Consider the following 22678-nt stretch of genomic DNA (forward strand, 5'->3'; position numbering starts at 1 on the left):
AAGACCGGGTTCACCGGAACTCCCACCACCGAACAATTAAAATGGAATGCCAAGGCTAGAAATGCAATTTTCGAGGCCATTAGTGAGGAAGTATTTGCTAGAGTTAATGGCATGGACTTAGCAAGTGATATTTGGAAGGAACTCATTGAAATTCATGAAGGCTCCACTAAAGTTCGTGAGCAAAAATATCACTTGTTTAGAGCTAAGTATGATTCCTTTAAAATGCTAGCTCATGAAAATTGCAATGATATGTACTCTCGCTTGAATGTCATTGTCAAGGACATTAATGCTCTTGAAGTTTCCAAAATTGACAGTGGCTCCATCAACCGCAAGATTCTCATGCTCCTTCCGAAGCCCAAGTACAACATTATCAATGCTATGCTTCAAAAGGAGAATCTTGATACAATGGAAGTGGGAGAGCTTGTGGGCGAAATTCGTGCTCATGAAATGAGTATCCTTGGTATGACCGAAGAGCCAACAACAAGCAAATCAATTGCTCTCAAAACCAAGGCCAACAAGCACCGCAAGCTCAAGATGGTCAAGCAAGAATCTAGCTCAAGCAATGAAGAAGAAGATCATCATGAAAGCTCATCCGATAATGAAGAAGATGGGGAACTTGCTCTCATGATGAGAAAGTTCACACGCTTAAGCGATAAGATAAACAAGAAGGGTTACAACTTTGACCCCAAAAGAAGGATGTTCCGGTATAAGGAAGATGTTAAGTACAAAACTTGCTATAATTGTGGAGAAAAAGGACACATCTCTCCCGATTGCCCCAAGCCGGACAAGAGAAAGAAGGACAACAAAGGCAAACATCGCCATGATTCAAGCGATGATGAAGAAGATGAGAAGAAGAACAAGAAGCTTGGAAAGAAGAAGAGTCATGACAAGAAGACCAAGCTCTTCCCAAAGAAGAAAGGGCACACCAAGAGAAGCTTCTTGGTGGAAAAACAAGAATGGGTGACCGATGTCTCATCAAGCGAAGATTCAAGTGATGAAGAAGACATCGTCACCATCGCCCTCACCAATGAAGAACCACCACTACCTCCGCCTCCTATGTGCCTAATGGCAAAAGGTAACACCAAGATATGTGAGGTGGATAGTGAAGATGATAGTGATGAAGAGCTTGATCCTTATGAATTCACTAACCTCATTAATGAGTATACATCCGTCATCAAGAGGGAAAAGGGCAAAGTCAAAATTCTTGAGAGCACTCATGCCAAGTTAGAGCTTGCCCACTCCGACTTGCTTGGCAAGTACAATGACTTGCTCAAAAAGCACAATGAGTCACTTGTACTTGCTAAGCAAGTTGAAGAGAGCCACAAAAAGCTTAAACAAGAGCATAGGGAGTTGGCTCACAAATATCAAGAACTTGAATTTGCCTATGAAGCAATTGACCCAAGTCTTGAGAACTTTGCTCATGAAACTATTGAAAAGGTCAATGCTTCTACCTCATGTGATGACCTACTCATTAATGCAAATGCCACTAATATTGTGTCCAAGCTTGCTCCTTCTAGGGAAAAGGAGTTGATGGATCAAGTAGCTAGCCTCAAGAGTAGTGTGGAGAAGCTCTCAAGAGGAGAATACATCCACAAAAAAATTCTCTTCAACAATGCACGTGACTATGGCAAGAGAGGACTTGGTTCATTTCCGGAACCAAATCAAGGCACTACTCCTTCTCCGGAGATCAAGATAAGCTTCATCAAGGAAGTTGGTTCATATTGCCAACATTGCCAAGTCACCGGGCACCACACTAGGGAGTGCACCTTACCATCACGTCCTCTTCCCACTTTACCTAAGAATTACTCATCAATGTTTCAAAATAACCATTTTCTCTTGAGTAAAGTGAAGGGCAAAGTGAAGGCCAAATTTATTGGCAAAATTGCTAAGGAGTCAAAGAAGAAGCTCCCCAAGCAACTTTGGGTCCCAAAAGCTCTTGTCACACATGTGCAAGGCCCAAAGCTTGTTTGGGTTCCTAAAACTCAAAAGTGAATTCTCATGTGTGTAGGTGAACTACAAAGCCGGTGGAAAACATTGGGTACTAGATAGCGGTTGCTCTCAACATATGACCGGCAATGATAGCATGTTCACCTCCCTTGAAGACCCCGGCGATCATGAACATGTCACCTATGGTGATAACTCAAGGGGAAAAGTTTTAGGTTTGGGTAGAATAGCTATCTCTAAAGATTTATCCATTTCTAATGTCTTGTTTGTAGAAGCACTTAGTTTTAATCTTATTTCTATTGCTCAATTGTGTGATCTTGGACTAACGTGTACCTTTGACAAGAATGGTGTTGTAGTAACTCTTGAAGAAGACAAGTCAATGGTATTCACGGGGTTTAGGCATGGCAACATCTATTTAGTGGACTTCTCTTCAAAGCAAACAAGTACCATGACATGCCTCTTCACCAAGTCTTCTCTTGGGTGGCTTTGGCATAGAAGAATTGCTCATATTGGCATGAGCAACCTTAAGAAAGCCCACAAGAGAGGGATGATCACCGGCTTGAAGGATGTCACGTTTGACAAGAACAAGCTATGTAAAGCATGTCAAGTCGGGAAGCAAGTTGCAACACATCATCCCATCAAGACGATGTTGTCTACCTCCAAGCCGCTCGAGCTACTTCACATGGATCTCTTTGGTCCAACTACATACAAGAGCATTGGTGGTAACCTCTATTGCCTAGTAATTGTTGATGATTTTTCACGTTACACTTGGGTTATGTTTCTAGGCGACAAGGGTGAAACTCCGGAAATCTTCAAGACCTTTGCAAGAAGAGCTCAAAGGGAGTACAACTCCCCAATTGTGAAGATCCGGAGTGACAACGGCACCGAGTTCAAGAACATGAAGATTGAATAATGGTGCGATGAAGAGGGCATCAAGCATGAGTTTTCCGCCACCTACACGCCTCAACAAAATGGAGTGGTGGAAAGAAAGAACAAGACTCTCATCACCCTAGCTAGAGCAATGTTGGATGATTATGGCACGTCCGAGAAGTTTTGGGCGGAAGCAATCAACACGGCGTGTCATGCATCCAACCGAGTATATCCTCACCGACTCCTCAAGAAAACTCCATATGAGCTCATCACCGGGAAGAAACCAAATATATCATACTTTCGAGTCTTTGGTTGCAAATGCTTCATCTACAAGAAGAAAAGGCTCGGTAAGTTTGAAAGTAGATGTGATGAAGGTTTCTTTCTTGGTTATGCATCAAACTCCAAAGCATATAGAGTATTCGATCAAACCTCCGGGTTAGTTGAAGAAACATGTGATGTGGAGTTTGATGAATCTAATGGCTCCCAAGAGGAGGTTGTTGGCTATGAAAATATAGGTGATGAGAAGATTGATGAAGCTTTGAAAAATATGTCCATTGGGGATATCAAGCCGGAAGAGGTGCATGAAGGCAATGATCAAGGGGGAGGACCTTCCTCATCTACACCAAGCACCTCCACGGCGCCACAAATGGATGAAGATCAAGAAAAAGATGATACACAACCTCAAGAAGATGTGCCAATGCCAACACCCCAAGTTCAAGAACAAGAAGAGCAAAGTATTCCACCACAAGCACAAGTCACCCATGATCCACCCCAACAAGCATCCACGCAAGTACCGCTAGTGAAGCATGGTCGCATCTCCAAGGATCATCCAATTGGTCAAATCATTGGTAGTCCATCAAAGGGAGTAAGAACTCGCTCTAAACATGCTTCATTTTGCGAATATCACTCGTTTGTTTCTTGTATTGAACCCACTAGCATAGAGGAAGCGCTTGAGGACTCGGATTGGGTGATGGCCATGCAAGATGAGTTGAACAACTTCACCCGCAATGAAGTTTGGGTCCTCGAAGCTCCTCCGAAAGACAAGAACATCATCGGCACCAAGTGGGTCTTTCGAAACAAGCAAGATGAACATGGGGTGGTGATACGCAACAAAGTAAGACTTGTGGTAAAAGGGTTCTCTCAAGTCGAAGGTTTGGATTTTGGTGAAACTTTTGCTCCGGTCGCAAGACTTGAAGCTATCCGTATCCTTCTTGCTTACTCTTCACATCATAACATTAAATTATATCAAATGGATGTGAAAAGTGCATTCTTAAATGGCGTTATTAACGAACTTGTTTATGTTGAGCAACCTCCCGGGTTTGAAGATCCGAGGAATCCTAACCATGTTTATAGGTTGCACAAGGCACTCTATGGGTTCAAACAAGCTCCAAGGGCTTGGTATGAGAGGCTTCGTGACTTCCTAATCATGCAAGGCTTCAAGATCGGGAGGGTGGACACCACTTTGTTCACAAAAGATGTCAACGGGGATCTTTTCATTTGTCAAATTTATGTTGACGATATTATCTTTGGCTCAACTAATGATTTACTAAGCCATGAGTTTGCTACCATGATGTCTAGAGAATTCGAGATGTCCATGATTGGCGAATTGACCTTCTTCCTTGGTTTTCAAGTCAAACAAATAAAGGAAGGGACATTCATCCATCAAGAAAAGTATACTAAAGATATCTTGAAGAAGTTCAAGATGGATGAGTGCAAGCCAATCAAGACACCCATGGCAACCAATGGGCATCTCGACTTGGATGTGGACGGTAAACCGATTGATCAATCCCTCTATCGTTCTATGATAGGGTCTTTGCTTTACCTTACCGCATCTAGGCCCGATATAATGTTTAGTGTGTGCTTGTGTGCCCGCTTTCAAGCTAACCCAAAGGAGTCACACCTTTCGGCTGTGAATAGGATCCTTCGGTATCTCAAGCACACCCCTAGCATAGGCTTGTGGTACCCCAAAGGCGCTAGTTTAGATCTCTTGGGATACTCGGATTCGGATTTTGCCGGAAGCCGTGTGGATCGCAAGAGTACCTCCGGGGGTTGCCACTTGCTTGGGCGTTCTCTAGTTTCTTGGTCAAGTAAGAAGCAAAATTCCGTGGCTTTGTCCACCGCGGAAGCGGAATATATAGCGGCCGGTGCATGTTGTGCCCAAATCCTATATATGAAGCAAACCCTTTTGGACTTTGGTGTGAAACTAGATAGGATCCCACTCCTTTGTGACAATGAAAGTGCCGTAAAAATTGCCAAGAATCCGGTTCAACACTCTCGCACAAAGCACATTGATATTCGCCATCACTTCTTGCGTGATCACGAAGCCAAAGGAGACATATCTCTTCAAGGTGTGAGATCCGAGGAGCAATTGGCGGATATTTTCACAAAACCATTAGACGAGAGTACCTTTGTTAGGCTAAGGAATGAGCTTAATGTGTTAGATGCGGCAAACGTCATGTAAGTTGCCATGTCATATAGAAAAATGCATACATATAGGACACTTGTCTAACCATGGTAAGATAGTGATGAGCAAGGGTTTAGCTAGAGGTGGTGGTCCACTTGTTTTCCTCTAGGCTTGTAGAAAGGCTCATCATGAAGAAGCTTCCCGTGGGTTCAAACTTGACAAGTAGATCTTAATTTCTTGTTACGCATTTCTTGTCATATAGATGTGCACTTCATGTTTACTTTACTTTCGCATGAGGTTGTAGCTTGCATTATCATTGCATGCGTAAGGGTCACAAAGGAGGTCACTTGATGAAAATGAGACTTGTTTCATATACAAGATCTTAATTCATGAAAAGTGAAAAGAGCAAAGTATTAGGTGCGTTATTGCCTAGTGAGCAATGTCATGATGAGTTTGAAGTTTTCTATCTTCAATATTCCTATGACATGGCTCATACATTTTATTTGGCGTTTTGTCTCTCTTGCGGCTTTTTCTTGTGTTTAAAAAGAAATTTATTTAAGCAAGTGTGCTATCCTATTTATTTTGAGGGGTAAAGTCGCCTATGTAAGTCCATTAACTTGAGTTTATTTGAATCTTTTAAGTTTATTGGACTTAGCATAGAAGAGTGAGCTGAGCGTGGGGTTTTTTGCCTTCACCGGTTAAACCGACGTTCAAAGGATCTATACCCATCGGTTTAACCGGCGTTACTAAGTTGTGGCTCAGCTCAGTCAAGTTTCAGGCGTTCAACCGACGTATTCAAAAGTCAGAGCATCGGATCAACCGGTGATCATAATTGCAGATCAGACCAAGCAATCAACCGACGTTTTGATCAATCAACCGACGAGTTCACTTTTGGCATCATCGGTTCAACCGGCGTTCAAAAACAGATCTCGCAGAGCCTCGGGTGAACTACACCGACGCAATCAACCGGCGCTCAAACTCTAGGCGTCGGATCAACCGGCGTTAAGGAAATTCGCGGGCCCACCTGTCATATATGTGTCTTATGCCCGCCGCCGGTTTCTTTCTTCCTCTGTTTCCCCCGATCCATCCCAACGCGAGCCGCCGCCGCCGCCGATTCACACCGCCGCTGCCACGCTCCACGCGCCGCCTGCCTGCACACCGCCACGCCGCAGCCGCCACGCTCTGCACTCCCGCGCGCAGTCGTGCGCCACTCGCCAGAGCCGTCTCGCCTGCGCCGCCTGTTCGTTCACGCCGCAGTCGCCGCCTCCGCTCGCCGCCCGTACACCTACGCCGCCTGTGCACCAGCGCCGCCCACGCCGATGCCCACGAAGCCGTGCATCCACGCCACACGCCGCAGCCGCGTCTCCACGCCACTCGCCATAGCCACAGTACACATTCACGCCTTGCGCACCAGGTGTTCGAGTTTTTGCCCGTTTGAGATGGGACGCGAAAAGAGGAAGGGGAAGGAGGTGGTTATGGAGAAGCCCGCTCGCAAGCGGACTCGTGCAGAGAAGGAGGCCGAGAGGGCCGAGATGGTGGCCAAGGCCGCCGAGGAGCAGGCATCAGGCCGTGCTCGTCCGTTCCAGATCAGGGAGGACCCCAGAGGCAGAGGCAGAGGCAGGGGTATGGGCAGAGTGAGAGGTGCCAGGGCCACCAGAGCCGCGACGGCAGCAGCAGCAGAGTCAGATCAGTCAGATACAGCTGCAGATTCAGAATCAGAGGCAAAGCAGTCTGAGCAGTCTCACGGGCAGAGCACACAGGAGTCACCGACTCTACGACGGTCTGGCCGCACTCGGCAGACATCCCCAGCAGCAGAGACTTCACCAGCGACCGAGCGTCGCACTGGACCGAGGACGCGAGGAGGTCACCAGCCACAGGAGCCTCGCAGGTCCGCAGCTGCAGCAGCAGCAGCTCGTAGAGCCGAGGCCCTAGAGGCCGAGCGCGCAGTGTTCCGTATGGACACTGTTGTGCGTCTGGAGCCAGGTGTGCTGCTCCAGAACTTGACCAAGGCCAATGCGGCGAAGGTCAAGAGGCTCAGGTGGAGTGTTCAGGAGGAGGACTGGTTCCCCGTGACCCGTGACAGCCGAGTCGACCGTAGGTTCTGGACGCTTCTTCAGGCCAGTTTCTACGAGACCTACCAGAGGCGGGGTCACAGGATCTTCCCGCACAGAGTGCTTGACTGGGTGTCTCTGAGGACAGCCGCAGGGGGAGCAGATGTCAGAGAGCACTTCGCTCACTTCAGGGGCCTGCCCAGGTTACTCCAGATTGAGCAGAACAGGTATATTGAGGACTGGGTCAGAGTCTTCTATGCCACGGCCTGGATTGCTCCCGAGCGTCGAGCAGTACACTTTGTTTATGGAGGCCAGGTCTTTGGTTTGTCGAGAGCGACGATAGCAGGGATTCTCGGAGTTGACTTAGTTGACGTCTCCCTGCACGAGATGGTTTACGGAGATGCAGATCCACCGCGCAGAGCGATGATTGGCGGGATTGCACCTTCTCATGAGGCGATCTCTCAGTGTTTCCGCCAGCCGTTCCCTGCCTCCTACGCCAGAGTTCCCAGCCTGCTGACCCCAGAGGCATACACAGTACACATGGCACTCCGGAGGACTTTGCTACCGAGGAGTGGCTACCCAGAGGGGTTTACTGGACTGCAGCAGCTCCTGCTTCTACACATCCTCACTCACGAGCCGTTTGACATAGTTGACTTTATTCTGGCTGAGATAGAGGATGTGATCACAGACGGGATGGGTGTGGTGCGACAGTTTCCCTTTGCACACTGGATCAGCTATATATGTTCTATGATTGTGTCAGCAGAGTCACCCATCAGCGCTCCCTACCGTCACGACAAGGCTCCCCGGTTCCCAGTTTACCGACCGACAGCTCCACAGGACCGGAGGAGGGGCAGACAGGCAGAGAGAGCTGCCATGGCGCAGTTGTCACCAGAGGCACAGGCCCGTGTGGCACAGGAGGACGAGGCACTGCTTGCCGCCGAGGCACAGCTTCCCGGAGGAGACGATGAGATACACTGGTCTGAGCTTGAGTCAGACTCCTCCGAGGACGTAGAGTACTTCCCTGCAGCAGTCCCAGCTAGTCACGACCACGAGGCAGGGGGGTCTAGAGAGCCAGCTCCAGAGTCACCAGCACCTGCTACAGTCTCTGAGTCCCAGGTGTCTCAGCCGTCCGAGCTCACCGCACTTCTACAGCAGCTCGTGACTCAGCAGAGAGAGGACAGGCTTGCACAGGAGGAGGCCAGGAGAGCCCATGAGGCTCAGCTTGCTGCTATACAGAGAGAGGCCGCCCGAGAGCGGGCTGCGACCGAGGAGCGTTGTGTCGGGCTTATCGACAGAGTTTCAAAGAGGACAGACGCTCAGTTTCAGCAGATGCAGCAGGGGATGATGGCGATGTTCGGGATGATCTCACAGCTTTACTCTCACACCGAACTCGCCCCGCAGCAGCCAGGACAGCCAGGCCTTCAGGGTGTTGGAGCACCTCAGCTTGCCGTTACACCAGCTCCAGCCCCTACTGCAGCTCCAGTTACCTCAGCGACACCGGAGACCACGTTCTCGATGTCCGCATTACTTGGGTCTGCCGGTCGTCCACTGTTCTCTCCACTGCCAGCGACTTCACTCTTCTAGGAGTCTCCTTCAGCAGTCCAGTCAGTCGCCCTCCCCATCGTACCACAGACACTACCTTCAGGGGGAGGAGGAGAGGGTTCCTTGCTTCAGCAGCCGTCACAGCCGGCAGCTTCAGCACTCACTACTTCAGATGTTGACACATCTTCTGCTGAGCCGGTTACTACTTCTACGGACCCTCTTCCAGGCAGTGCCAGCACGCGAGCCTCTACCACAGCTACACCCCTAGTCACTTCAGATCCAGCAGGCAGTTCTGACTAGCAGCTCCCGTCTGTCACCGAGGGTACACCGTCCGACGACGACGACGATGATGACCCGGACCGCTTCCTTGCAGTACCACGACAGCCGGACCAGTAGCTCGCCTTTTTGGTGCTTTGACGCCAAAGGGGGAGAGAGTCAGGGGGAGTCAGAGTTAGGGGGAGGGTAGAGCTAGAGAGAGCTCGTAGTTATCAGGACTTTGATTCTTTGTATCACATTTGGTGTTAATTCATGGAGAGTCAGGGGGAGTCAGAGTTAGGGGGAGGGTAGAGCTAGAGAGAGCTCGTAGTTATCAGGACTTTGATTCTTTGTATCACATTTGGTGTTAATTCATGGATATGTACATTTGTCGTTTGAGTATGCCGTTCTTTGAGACATATCTATGGATTTCGTTTGAACCGTTGAGCTCTTTGGTCCTGCTTTCGAGTTTGCTTGTGTTTATCCTGCTTTATCTTTCTCGCTCTCTCGTTATTTATGTTTGTGTTGTCATCAATCACCAAAAAGGGGGAGATTGTAAGCATCTAGGCCCTCAAGGTATGTTTCGGTGATTAATGACAACCATTATTGTGACTAATGAGTTTGTGCAGCTTAATAGATCATTATCGCTCATTTGGTCATATGTCAAAAGAGGCCCCTCAATTTCGGTCATTCTAAAAGGCGATCTCGGTTTTCAACTTATATATATGTCAAAGCTAAGGATCTTTCTAGTCCTAAGTGTCACAAGGTTGAGAAGGACACTTAGGTTAGTATAGGTTTTATAGTTTTGTAGTGATCGCACTATTAAAAGGGGTTAAGGCTTAGTAACTTGAGCATGGACATGGTCATTTGAAAATGGATGCACACTGTCAGTACCCTGTAACAGGGATACCCACTCTTACTGCAGCAAGGCAGGACCCGCGTAGTTATCCGTAGCTGCGCGGGAAAGACGGAGTAGCCAGGCCCCACAGGCCAGGCTTTTCCCTCACCAGGCCAACGGCCCCGGACCGTTCCCCGCCTGAGGACGGGTCCGGTGACGCCACGTGTCTCCACGGAAGGGAAGCTCCGAGCTGACCGCCGAGGCCTCGGACCCCCAGAGGGGTCCGGGACCTCCTGCGCCCGTCCGGACTCCCCTCACCGTGTAGGGGTCCGGAGCCGCCACGTGTCCCGGAGACGTGGGATCGTGCGCGAGTCTTCCGCAGGAAGACTCGCCCACCTACCGCATTTAATGCGATGGACAAGGCGTGCTCTGTCGCCGCGGTGCGTGAGACAGCCTTTGTCAGGCCTCGCTGAGCACCGCGTATTACCAAGAAGCACAGTGCAGCCGCCTGTGCCGCACCCGCGCAGAGCCCGCCTGCAGCATTAAATGGATACGACAGCACGGCACTTTTCCATCATGCCGCCTACGCCGCAAGCTACACCACCACTTAAGCAATGTGGCGGGCGGTGCCACTAGCTACGACAGGCCCGACCTGACAAGACGACGCTAGGACATGATGGACGAAGGGCTCCGGGAGCAGGCAAGGGAATCCAAGAGAGAGATCTCCTTTGCCTGCGACGCCTTAATGTATGAACAGTATGTTAGTTTATACTGCATCGTTGGACCCACCTGTCGGGGATCCAACGGCTGTGTACGCGCCCCCTTGAGATATAAAAGGGAGGCGCTCGACAGACAGACTCAAGCTCTCGCACCTTCTCACTCTCGTGGGAAGGCAATACAACACACAGTGGACGTAGGGTATTACGCTCCGGCGGCCCGAACCACTCTAAATCCTGCTGTGCTCCTCGTGTTCTTGAGTGAGATCGATCTAAGACTAGCTACCCCCTGAGTACACACCCTCTGGGCTAGGGCGGGTGCCTTCCGCCACCCGGCTGTGGTTTGCAGCACCACGACATTTGGCGCGCCAGGTAGGGGTAGTCAGCTGGTCGCATTTCTTCATCTTCTTCGTCCCCATGGTTCGCGTGGACGACGTGGAGATGACGGAGGGGGTGGCGTCCTCCACGCCACATGCCTCTCGCGTTCCTGCTCCAGGGGCAACTGTGCCTGTGGAGCAGCCACCGTTGGCGGCGGCGCGCGCCGCCCGCCGGCAAGAGTCAGGGCGCCCATCAAGGGCCCCCTCACAGGCTGCGAGCGGCGGAGCGCTGGCAGCGGCTAGGGAGTTGCTTCGCAACCCCCCGGCTGAGGCAGCCTCGCCAGACGCCCTGAGGCAGTGGCAGGACGACGTCGATCGTCTCCTCCATCTGGCTCAGGCCTCCCCCAGTTCTGCAAAGACTGGGCAACGACCTCCGCCTGGCAACGCGGTGGTACCTTACCATGGCCATTCGCTGTGTGGGGTGTGGATATCCGGGGGCCCTTCCCCCGGGCTGTCGGCGGATACCGGTTCCTCTATGTCGCCATCAACAAGTTCACCAAGTGGCCGGAAGTTACTCCTGTGGTGAATATTACTAAGAAATCAGCAGTCGCATTCATCAGGTCCATTGTGTGCAGATTTGGCGTCCCAAACCGCATCATCGCGGACAACGGGACCCAATTCAAAAGCAGACTCTTCCAAGAGTACTGTGAGGACATTGGCATCCAGCTATGCTTTGCGTCCGTGGCACATCCCCGCAGCAATGGACAGGTTGAGAGAGCGAATGCAGAGATCCTCAGGGGACTCAAGACCCGCACCTACAACTGCTTGAAAAAGCATGGTGCCAAATGGGTTGACGAGCTTCCGTGTGTACTATGGGGCAACTGGACCACACCCAGCCGAGCTACCGGGGAGACTCCGTTCTTCCTGGTCTACGGGGCTGAAGCATGCCTTCCCCCAGAAATTCACCTGGGCTCACCACGGGTCCAGGCCTTTGACGAATCCATGCAGGAGCAGCTGCGGTGCGACGACGTGGACTTCGTTGACGAGCGAAGGTGGCGAGCAGCAATCCGAAATGCACGCTACAACCAGGCGCTCCGGCGCTATCATCAACGGTTCGTGCACAGTAGGGAGCTCCGGGCTGGCGACCTCGTCCTCAGACGGATCCTGAACCGAGCGGGACTCCACAAACTCTCCCCCAGCTGGGAGGGGCCTTTCAAGGTTACAGAGGTATGCTGGCCCGGATGCGTTCGCCTCGCCACAGAAGACGGAGTGCCACTGCCCAACCCGTGGAACATAGAGCATCTGCGTAAGTTTTACACCTAGGCAAAGCAGGGAAATAACTTTTCCTTTGTAATAAGATAGAGTTAGCGTGCGGCCCGGAGCGGTTGAGGGCCACCCTCGTAAACCCGACCTCTGGCATCCATCGCACTAACGGCTAACGCGCGGCTCAGAGCGGTAGAGGTCCGACCTCATAAACCCGGCCTCTGGCATCCATCGCGCAAGCCATGTACATCGAGATTGCAAAGGAAAGATTTTCTCCTAGTTCTATCTTTGTGTCAAAGTTAAATTACGCATTTCGATTATCGGAATTTTCGCTTTTTTCTAACCCCCGCGGGACCTCTACTCTTGTTGCTGCAACTAAGATCTGCATTGAGCTGCTGGACTACCGTACAGGTCCGGACCCTCTTGCTGCTGGAGAGGGGTCCGGACCCCTAGAGACCTACTCTGGGGAGCGGGTACTTGTTTCCTGGGGTGGTTCGGAGCCCAGTGTAGCCGCTTAGCTGGTTCCGTACCCAAAAGCCTGCACTCTCCACCACCCTGTAACGAGTGCTCTAGTACCTGGAGCCGGGTAATTGGGGGCCCGGACCTCGTCCCAACTCAAGAGCTGGTTTCCTAAGTCCAACACGGTGTCTCCAAAACTATATCTCAAAGGATCGAGCACAGCAAAGTGACCTCACCCACTGCTGCGAAGGGTCTGGGACGATGAAGCCAGGTCCGGAAAGATCGTGCTGTTTCCTGGAGTGGTCCGGAGCCCTGCGTAGCGCCTTAGCCTAGTTCCGACCCTAAGCCTACGCACTCCCCCACTCTGTAACAAGCACAGAGCTACCTGGGCCTGCGCATCTAGAGTCCTGGACCTGGTACCAGCCTGGGATTGGTCAGGAATGAGCCCCGCGGGTCTGCTACTAAGCTATAACTTTGAAGTGGTACACAGGTTAAAACCTGGCAGGTGGTAGACAGTCTCAAACCATTGAGCCTACCTACCAGGGGGTCCGAGTATCTGCTTCAAAGCTTTCATGCAGGATAAGGGCCAGTCTCGATGGTAGAAAGACTCATAGCAACTGAGTCTCTCTCCCAGGGGGCCCAGGGCATCCGCTTTGTCCCAGACATCATGGATGAATTCTGCATGCGTCAAATAGCTAAGTTGCAGCATCGTTGCTACCATATAAGCAAATTTGATTCTTCTCTCTGTAGTTCTGTATGCTACGCAGGGAACAAGACGCTTGCTCGTCTTACAAACTGTGTGACACCTATGCCCAAGGAGGCCCGGAGTATCTTCTACGGCTCACGTGGCAGACAGGTCCAAACAACTGAACCTATCCGCCAGGGGGCCAGGGCGCCGGGGTGCCGCATACCGCAAATCAACAACCGACAAACAGCTAAGTTGAAGTTTCTTCTATTTCAAAAACTTTCAACTAATACAATGTTTGTTACATAATGCAAAAGGAAAAAAGATACAATCCCCAGCCTAAGGGTCCGCAGGCTCTCGCTTGAAGTAGGCAGCGACGAAGTCAACGACCTCCCGCACGCTGTCCCGAGCGGCGGCCTCCGTCTCTGCTACAGGGCCATCGACCACGGGCGCCAGCGAGATGGCCGGGTCGTGGCTCCGGAGGCAGGTCAGGATGTGCTCCGCCACCATCCGGATCAGCTCGCGGCCCTCGGTTTCGAGCTGTCCAGTAAGGACCGGCCCCAGGCGCTGGAGCCTATCCGAAGCAGAGCTCAACACTGGGAGGGCGTCAGCTATCGAAGCTGGCGGCTCCGCCACCTGGATTGGGCTCATTCCAAATGGCACCAGTGCGAGGCTCGCTTCGGCCGCCCAGTCAGTGATCCGCTGGGCTCCAGCGCGCTGGTCTTCCTGGTGCTTCTGGACCGCCTCCTGGACCGCCTCTTGCACCCGGGTGTCCAGGGCCGCCTTGGCCACCTCCACCTCGCGGGACCTCTCCTAGAGCTCACGGGACCTCTCCTCGAGCTCGCGGGACCTCTCCTCCAGCTTGGTCTCCCTCTGCTCAGCCCGTGCCTTCAGCTTCTTGAGCGAGTCTCGCTGGCGCCCGAGCTCCTTCTCTATGCCGGTGGCGTGGGCCTCCCGCTTGGCGAGGGACTTCCGGCCCTCCTCCAGATCCGCCTCGTTGACAGCCAGCTGGCTGGCTCTCTCCTGCAGTTGCTCGCGCCATCCCTGCAGAGTCGCAGAGAAGACGTCGAGCTCCTGCCTCCGGAACTCGAGGTCCTCGCTGCGAGTCTCCAGCTCGGACTGTTGAACTGCGAGGTGAGCCTCGAGGTCGGACCGCTGAGCAGCGAAGCCAACAACCTCCAGGGTGAAGTCCTGCTCCCGCTGCGCCAAGGATTTCTCCCGGTTCGACACTGCGAGCTCTCGGTCAAACACCTTCTTAAGGCTGGCTCGGTAGGCCTCTTGGTCCGACTTGAGCTTCGACCGAGCTTCCGCAGCGCGGGAGGCTTCTGCCTTTGTGTGCGCTTCTAGGCGGGTGTGCCAGTCGGAGAGACGCTGGCGCTCGCTCTCCAGTGCAGACCACTCCCGCCAGAAGGCCGCCTCGGCGGAGGAGGTTGCCTCCTCGATCGACCGCCGAACCTGCAACAACACCTGAGGAAGCGGAGCCGCATCCTCCCCCGGGGGTTGGAGCTGCAGGAGCCGCCTGCCAAAGACCACCTCCAACTCCTCCTGTGCAACAGGACCGGAGCGGGAGGTGGGGGCTTCCGCTGCGGCAGCTGCCGTGTCGGGCGCGGCCGGGCCTAGCTCCGGCGCCCCCGCTGCCGCCGTGGTGGACGCGGCCGTGCCCAGCTCCGGCGCCCCTGCAGCTGCCGTGTCGGGCGCGGCCTGGCCCAGCTCCGGCGCCCCCGCTGCCGCCGTGGTGGACGCGGCCGTGCCCAGCTCTGGCGCCCCTGCAGCTGCCGTGTCGGGCGCGGCCGGGCCCAGCTCCGGCGCCCCCGCTGCCGCCGTGGTGGACGCGGCCGTGCCCAGCTCCGGCGCCCCTGCAGCTGCCGTGTCGGGCGCGGCCGGGCCCAGCTCCGGCGCCCCCGCTGCCGCCGTGGTGGACGCGGTCGTGCCCAGCTCCGGCGCCCCTGCAGCTGCCGTGTCGGGCGCGGCTGTGCCCGGCTCCGGTGCCCCTGCTGCTGCCGTGTCAGGAGCGGCTGCGCCCTGAGCCGGCATTTCAGCCGCCGCGGCATTGGGCGCGGCAGCACCCAGCGCCGGCGTTTCCACCGCCGTTGTGTCGGGTGCGGCTGCGTTCAGTGTCGGCGTTTCCACCGGCGCCGCGTCGGGCGCGGCTGCACCCAGCACCGGCGCCACCGTCACCGCCGCCGCGTTGAGCGCGGCAGAGTCTAAAAATGACACGCCAGTTAGCATCACGTCATGCTCCACGGGCTAGCACAGGTCGCCATACCTGAGGGTCCCGTACCTGCTGACGCCGTCGCTGTCGACGCCAAGGCCGCCGCCGCCTGGGCACCTGCCGATGTGCCAGCGATGGTAGAAGAACCGCTGGGGCGGGGAGTCCTGGCAACAAAGCAGGGAAGCCTTTTTAAAGAAAAAACAAACAGAGCACCGGCGCAAGGGAAGAGAGCAGGATGACACTAACCCAGAAGTACCGGGTACCCAGCGTCCCCGGAGCACCGGCCTCTTCTCTTGCGGTTGCTGCTGTTGCTGCTGCTGCCCCTGCAGTTGCAATGCAGGCGCAACCTGGGCTTGCTCTTGCTGCTGCTGTCCCCGTGGCTGCGGCACGAGTGCAACCCGGGGTCGCACCTGTTGCTGCTGCTGCCGCCCTCGCGTCTGCTGCCGCTGCTCTTGCGGCTGCAGCTGCTGTTGCTGCTGCTGTTGCTGCCGGCGGGAGGAATTCCGCGGCGGCGATGGTGGTGGTGCAGTCGCCCCAGAGGATGCGTGGGGGCCGGCAGCCCGGGAGCTACCCTGGCCCGCGCCCTCAGAAGACCTCTGGCGCTTCGCGGCGGGCTCCGAGACCAGGGTCCCGTTGCCCCGGAGTAGCCTGCGCCGGCCTCCGTCGCCCGACGATGCACCGGAGCTGCCTTGGGCCCGGCTGGAGCCGGCTGTGGCCGCGCTGCTAGCCACGGCCTGCTTCCCCTTCGTGGTGGCGCCGGATTCCGCGGCGCTCAGCGTGGCCTGATCCCCGGATGCACCCGGGATCCGGAGCCCGCGGTTCGCGTCGCCTCCGGTCTGGCGTGGGGCCAGTCCTCCGTCGTCCAGAGTCGGCAGGGTTGCCAGCACCGCCACCCTCGCGGAGTCCTCGCAGAGGGGGACTATGCCCTGCGGGAGGATCAGGTTCTCCGGGATGAAGGCGTCCCCCGTCACGTTCCGCACCAGAACCTCCAAGGCCTCCTGTGACAGGTCGCTCCCTTCTCCGCGTTGGGTCCTGCTGCAGTCGTTGAGACCGGTGAAGTTCCACGCTGCTCGTGGCCGCTGCTTCAGGGGAGCGATCCGGCGCTTCACGAAGTCTCCGAGCACGTGCCACGAGGTGAGGCCGCTCTCTGCCAGCGACCTGATCTTGTCCAGCACGGAGTCGAACTCCGGCTGCAGCGACGGCTTGGCCCTCCAGGATGCCTTGTCGGAGGCGGGCCCCTCGGTCGGCATGGTGAGGCGCTCGTTGGCTTCGGTGGTGGCGATCACCCAATCCCTGCGCCACTCCTCCCACTTCCCGCCAGCCAGGCCGGGAATGTAAGGAGTCGCCAGGTCACTCCTCACCTGGAAGTAGTATCCTCCCACCTCGTCCTTGCTCCTTCCGGACCTCACCAGAATGAAGAAGTAGCGGAAGAGGATGACGCAGGGCCGAACTCCCACGAACATCTCGCATAGGTGCACGAAGATGGACGTCAGGAGGAGGGAGTGCGGCGTCAGATGCTGAAGTTGGAGGCCGAAGTCTTCCAGCAGCAGCAGCAGGAACGAAGAAATCGGCAGTCCCACGCCAGTGGAGATGTGCGAGATGAATAGCACAAACTCCCCGGCGCGGAGGTTGCCAAGGGGAACCGAGCCTGCTCGCACCCCCCAGCCGGTCTCCTAAGCGCTCCATCCCAGCAGACGGCGCACTGTGTTCAACTCTCCCTCGGTCTGGTATCGGCGGGGGTGAACAAGGGATGCCATTGCTCAGTGGAGATGAGAGGCAGCCGGCGCGAGGGAACAAAGGGCAAAGGAGGCTCGAAGGCAAAGGGGCGCAAAGGTTGGAAGGGAGAACACGAATGCGGGAAAGTAACCGCGGAATGCGGTACACCCCATTATAAAGCCTGACTCAACCGGCGCGCCCCGGAACCGTCGCTGGAACCCAAACGACGTCCGCACCTAGTGTTAACCGCCCATTCCATGGCAAGGGGGCCCAGGCCCACCTGTCAGGGAGAGCGGGTAACCAGCAGAGGTGAGAAAAGGCGGGATCCGAACCGCCGCCCGCGCGCGTGAAGCGAGGCGGATGCTGAGCTGACGTGCGCGCATTAATCGCAGGCGTGGCCGAGCTTTTCGGGAACTGCGCCGGTGGTAAATATTTCGTTTACTCCGGCCGCAACAATGCCGAGCGTCGCGCGCATGACTAGGTGAACCACTATTATGCGTGGGGATCGTGAGTCAGTAAGCCGTTGCGATGTGATGAGGCAGCAACCAACCCAATGGGTGGTCAAAGCCGGTCAAGACCCCTGCGGAAAGGAGCTTCAAGCTATATAGAACCAAATCGCAGAAGTGGCCCCACCTGTGGGTTCGTACCTCCCCCAAGGTGGGCCCGGGGGCCACTGTCGGTACCCTGTAACAGGGATACCCACTCTTACTGCAGCAAGGCAGGACCCGCGTAGTTATCCGTAGCTGCGCGGGAAAGACGGAGTAGCCAGGCCCCACAGGCCAGGCTTTTCCCTCACCAGGCCAACGGCCCCGGACCGTTCCCCACCTGAGGACGGGTCCGGTGACGCCACGTGTCTCCACGGAAGGGAAGCTCCGAGCTGACCGCCGAGGCCTCGGACCCCCAGAGGGGTCCGGGACCTCCTGCGCCCGTCCGGACTCCCCTCACCGTGTAGGGGTCCGGAGCCGCCACGTGTCCCGGAGACGTGGGATCGTGCGCGAGTCTTCCGCAGGAAGACTCGCCCACCTACCGCATTTAATGCGATGGACAAGGCGTGCTCTGTCGCCGCGGTGCGTGAGACAGCCTTTGTCAGGCCTCGCTGAGCACCGCGTATTACCAAGAAGCACAGTGCAGCCGCCTGTGCCGCACCCGCGCAGAGCCCGCCTGCAGCATTAAATGGATACGACAGCACGGCACTTTTCCATCATGCCGCCTACGCCGCAAGCTACACCACCACTTAAGCAATGTGGCGGGCGGTGCCACTAGCTACGACAGGCCCGACCTGACAAGACGACGCTAGGACATGATGGACGAAGGGCTTCGGGAGCAGGCAAGGGAATCCAAGAGAGAGATCTCCTTTGCCTGCGACGCCTTAATGTATGAACAGTACGTTAGTTTATACTGCATCGTTGGACCCACCTGTCGGGGATCCAACGGCTGTGTACGCGCCCCCTTGAGATATAAAAGGGAGGCGCTCGACAGACAGATCCAGACAGACTCAAGCTCTCGCACCTTCTCACTCTCGTGGGAAGGCAATACAACACACAGTGGACGTAGGGTATTACGCTCCGGCGGCCCGAACCACTCTAAATCCTGCTGTGCTCCTCGTGTTCTTGAGTGAGATCGATCTAAGACTAGCTACCCCCTGAGTACACACCCTCTGGGCTAGGGCGGGTGCCTTCCGCCACCCGGCTGTGGTTTGCAGCACCACGACATTTGGCGCGCCAGGTAGGGGTAGTCAGCTGGTCGCATTTCTTCATCTTCTTCGTCCCCATGGTTCGCGTGGACGACGTGGAGATGACGGAGGGGGTGGCGTCCTCCACGCCACATGCCTCTCGCGTTCCTGCTCCAGGGGCAACTGTGCCTGTGGAGCAGCCACCGTTGGCGGCGGCGCGCGCCGCCCGCCGGCAAGAGTCAGGGCGCCCATCAAGGGCCCCCTCACAGGCTGCGAGCGGCGGAGCGCTGGCAGCGGTTTCATGCAATTTACTCATGTGCTTGACTTAGAGATCATAACTTAGCTCTACCTTGCTATGCTTTACTTTGTTTTTATCTCTCTTAGCTTGTGTAGGTAGCTTAGTTATCTGGTTGGTAAATTGGTGCCCTACTAGTATTGCATAGGTTAAGGTTGCTTTACCTTGTTTTAGAAATTGAAAAAGGCCCAATTCACCCCCCCTCTTGGTCCATCGATCCTTACACCCCACCTATACATGGAGAAATGAAAAAGATAAATTATGTTAGGGGGTAATTGGAACCAAAAAGCATAATTTGAGGGGGTAAAATAATCCTAACCATAGTTTAGGGGTTATCCAGACTTTGGCTATAGTTGAGGGTAGTAATTTAGACCATTTATAGTCAGATAATTTTGATCAAAGTGAGATTCTGATCACATAATAATATGATTGTTGGTCATTTTGTTAGTGGAAAAAGTTTATTTTGCTGCTCTCATCAATCCTTTTTATCACCCAATAGCGGAGGAAAGGGTAGGGCAACTAGAGGATGTCCCTAGTCGTCTTTGTCTTTTTACACGGTAGCATAAAGATCTAGTTTAGGGCTTCTCCAGTGGCCGAACCATGGGCCACGTGGAATACACAAACCGAATCCTCGCCGCTGGAGAAGTCGAATCATGGAGGAGAGAAAGAAAAGTCGAATCCCAATTGAGAGTCGACTCCCCATGAATAAAAAAATGATTGGCCCTCTCATCTCCGAGCTCGTCGCGCGCTAGCCCGAGCGTTCGCCGCCGCGCTCGCCGTCATCCTCGTCGTCGAGCTCGCCAGAGCCGCCGCCTCCGCGCTCCCTGGCCTCCTCGTCGCCGAGCTCGCCGGAGCCTCCGCCGCCACGCTGTTCGGCCTTCTCGTCTCTTGCTCGTCGCCGGGCTACCAGGCTAAGCCTCCGTCATGGCGTCGCCGGAGGATCCTCATTGCCACGCTCACCTGAGCCTCCACCGCGGCGCCCTGGCTGTAACACCCCGTGTGTTATTTACCTTAATTAGGATTAATTGGGAGCTTAACTTGATCATTAGTGCTAATCGGGTACAGTTTATGGGTCCAGATATTTCTTTCCGAATTCTCCCGAACCGGCCAGCATGTTCCGTGTTCAAGTCGTCCACGACGTTGTCTCCTCCTCGCGCAGACGAGAGCCGAGCAGAGCTGCTGCTGTGCCGGCCATCCCCGGTCGCGCCCCCCCTCCAGTTCTTTCCGCGGGTGCCTCCCCAACCTCATCCTCCACCTCCACCGCGCAGCAGCAGGCCCGGCCGTGCTCTCCCCCGACCGGAATCGGCCATCTGCGGGCCGCTAGAGCTGCTGCTCCGCCCCCAACATCAAGCTCCTTCCTCCGGCCATTCCCCGCCGGATTCGAGGCCTTGGTAAGCACCCCCATACCCTCCTATACCAGCCCCAACTCGCGCCCTTCCTTTTCCCCGCCGGAACAGAGCTCCTCACGAGCTCCCGAGGTGGCAGCAATGGCTGTTTGGGGCTGACCCTATTCCACCCCTTCTCCCGTGCTTGGAGTCACCAAAAAGGAACCCCCTGACTCTCCTCTCTCTCCCCATGCCTTTAGCGCTCAATTGATTTCTGTAAACTATAACCCTAGTTATGTGCAGCATGGATCCCGATAAGTCAAAAATGCTGAATATTGCATTAATGTTATCCACCTACTATTTTTATCACAAAAGCTTCACGTAAAATGTTTATAATTGTGAATGATGGTGCTGTTGTCATAAAAATAAGAGGTGCATATTGGTTGTAACCCGATGTTCAACTTCAATCAACTGCAATATCTGTTTTCAAATATAGGGTATTTTGGCTTGTCCTAGGTCAACATTGTTTAAATTTGACCAAATTTATAGAGAAGAATGTTAGTATCTAACATCTCAAATAAGCAAATTATGACATATATTTTATAATGGATCTAATTATTTTTATGCCCTTTTCTATGAATTTGATCAAAGGTAAAATTGTTTGACTTAGAACAAACTAAAATATTTCAGAATAGAAGGAGTATATGTCAACACTCTTGGTTTCTAAAAGGTTTACAAGTATCCAAATTAGTGCTTAATCTCACTTCTATTTTGTGCCATGAGAAATGTAATCCAATAACTTATCTTTCCTATCAACTAACTCAGCTACACTGACTTTAAGCTGAAACTTGCTTGCATATCCTTATCGATGTTCAACTATGAACCATTGTTAAAAGTGATGTTTGCTTCCTCTCAATCACCAAGGTCGATGTAGTTTGCTACTACATGCATCCCATTCAACAAAGAGAACAAAAGAACAACTTCTAGCAATCATTTTAATTCAAATGGTACGCGACGTTTTCGTCGACGGTGAGGTTTTTATGGTGTCTTCGTTAATTTTGAGGATTTACCGGTCCAATCTTCGAAGATGCTTGTAGAAGTAGAATCCGTGTACATGTGTTTGTAGGGGTGAGTGTGCGTGCGTGCGTTGTGAGCTTCTGAAGTGTACTGTGCAATTTCAAAAAAAAATACTACCACCATTGGTATTATAATCCTATTTGTTTAAAACTATTTTTACAAGGATGAAAAATGCTACTCATATAATGCAAACATGTTTGTAAACATAGGTTTTGTGCATGTGTACCTTAACCAAAATCTTCAGATGTAACATATGCTATGATTATCAAGCCACAAAAGGTGAATGAAATGCAATTGAATCATAAGCTACTAGTAAAGGTAGTAGAACTACGATCTCACCATGCAAAAATGTTTCAAAATATAATCTGCACCACCTGCTGGGCATAGAGTATGGACAATCTGCTTCCTCTTTAAATAAACACACTAGTTTGGTTGCCCGCATCAATATATTCTATATTATAGTTATGACAAAACTGAGAACATCTGAATATACCCTCGTACTCCAAATCACAAATCACAAGTGCTGAACTTACTTTTTACCTTCACCCCCTCGATCAAATGAAACCAGGGTCTTGTTTGGTTAGGGGTGAAATTTTGCCCCTTTAACTACTAATTAAAGGTATTAAATGAAGTCTAATTACAAAACAATTTTCACAATCATGGGCCGCATAATTAAATGATGATTAGGGGCGGTTACTGTAGCATCACTGTAACCAATCATGATGAAACTTGACTCATTAGATTTGTCTCGAAATATTATACTCATCCGTAAAAAAGTTTCGCAAATAAATTTCATTTAATACATCATGCATACATTCGTTTTTTTTGTGAAAAAAAATTCTACGTGCTAACCAAACATGCATCAGTGGCAGTGATAGCTGCAAGCTGCTGCCCATTCGTTGCAAGTTGCCACAAGCCAACAACATCACCCAACCACGCGGCCCGGGCTCCGCACACGGCGCCTCAACCCTCGTCGCGGTGAGCCGTTGACCCCGTAACGCAGCCCAGCCAACGTGCCAAGCCAAACCTACGCTCCC

This window comes from Panicum virgatum, chromosome 6K, assembly GCF_016808335.1.
Source record: "Panicum virgatum strain AP13 chromosome 6K, P.virgatum_v5, whole genome shotgun sequence".
NCBI classification, from domain to species: domain Eukaryota; kingdom Viridiplantae; phylum Streptophyta; class Magnoliopsida; order Poales; family Poaceae; genus Panicum; species Panicum virgatum.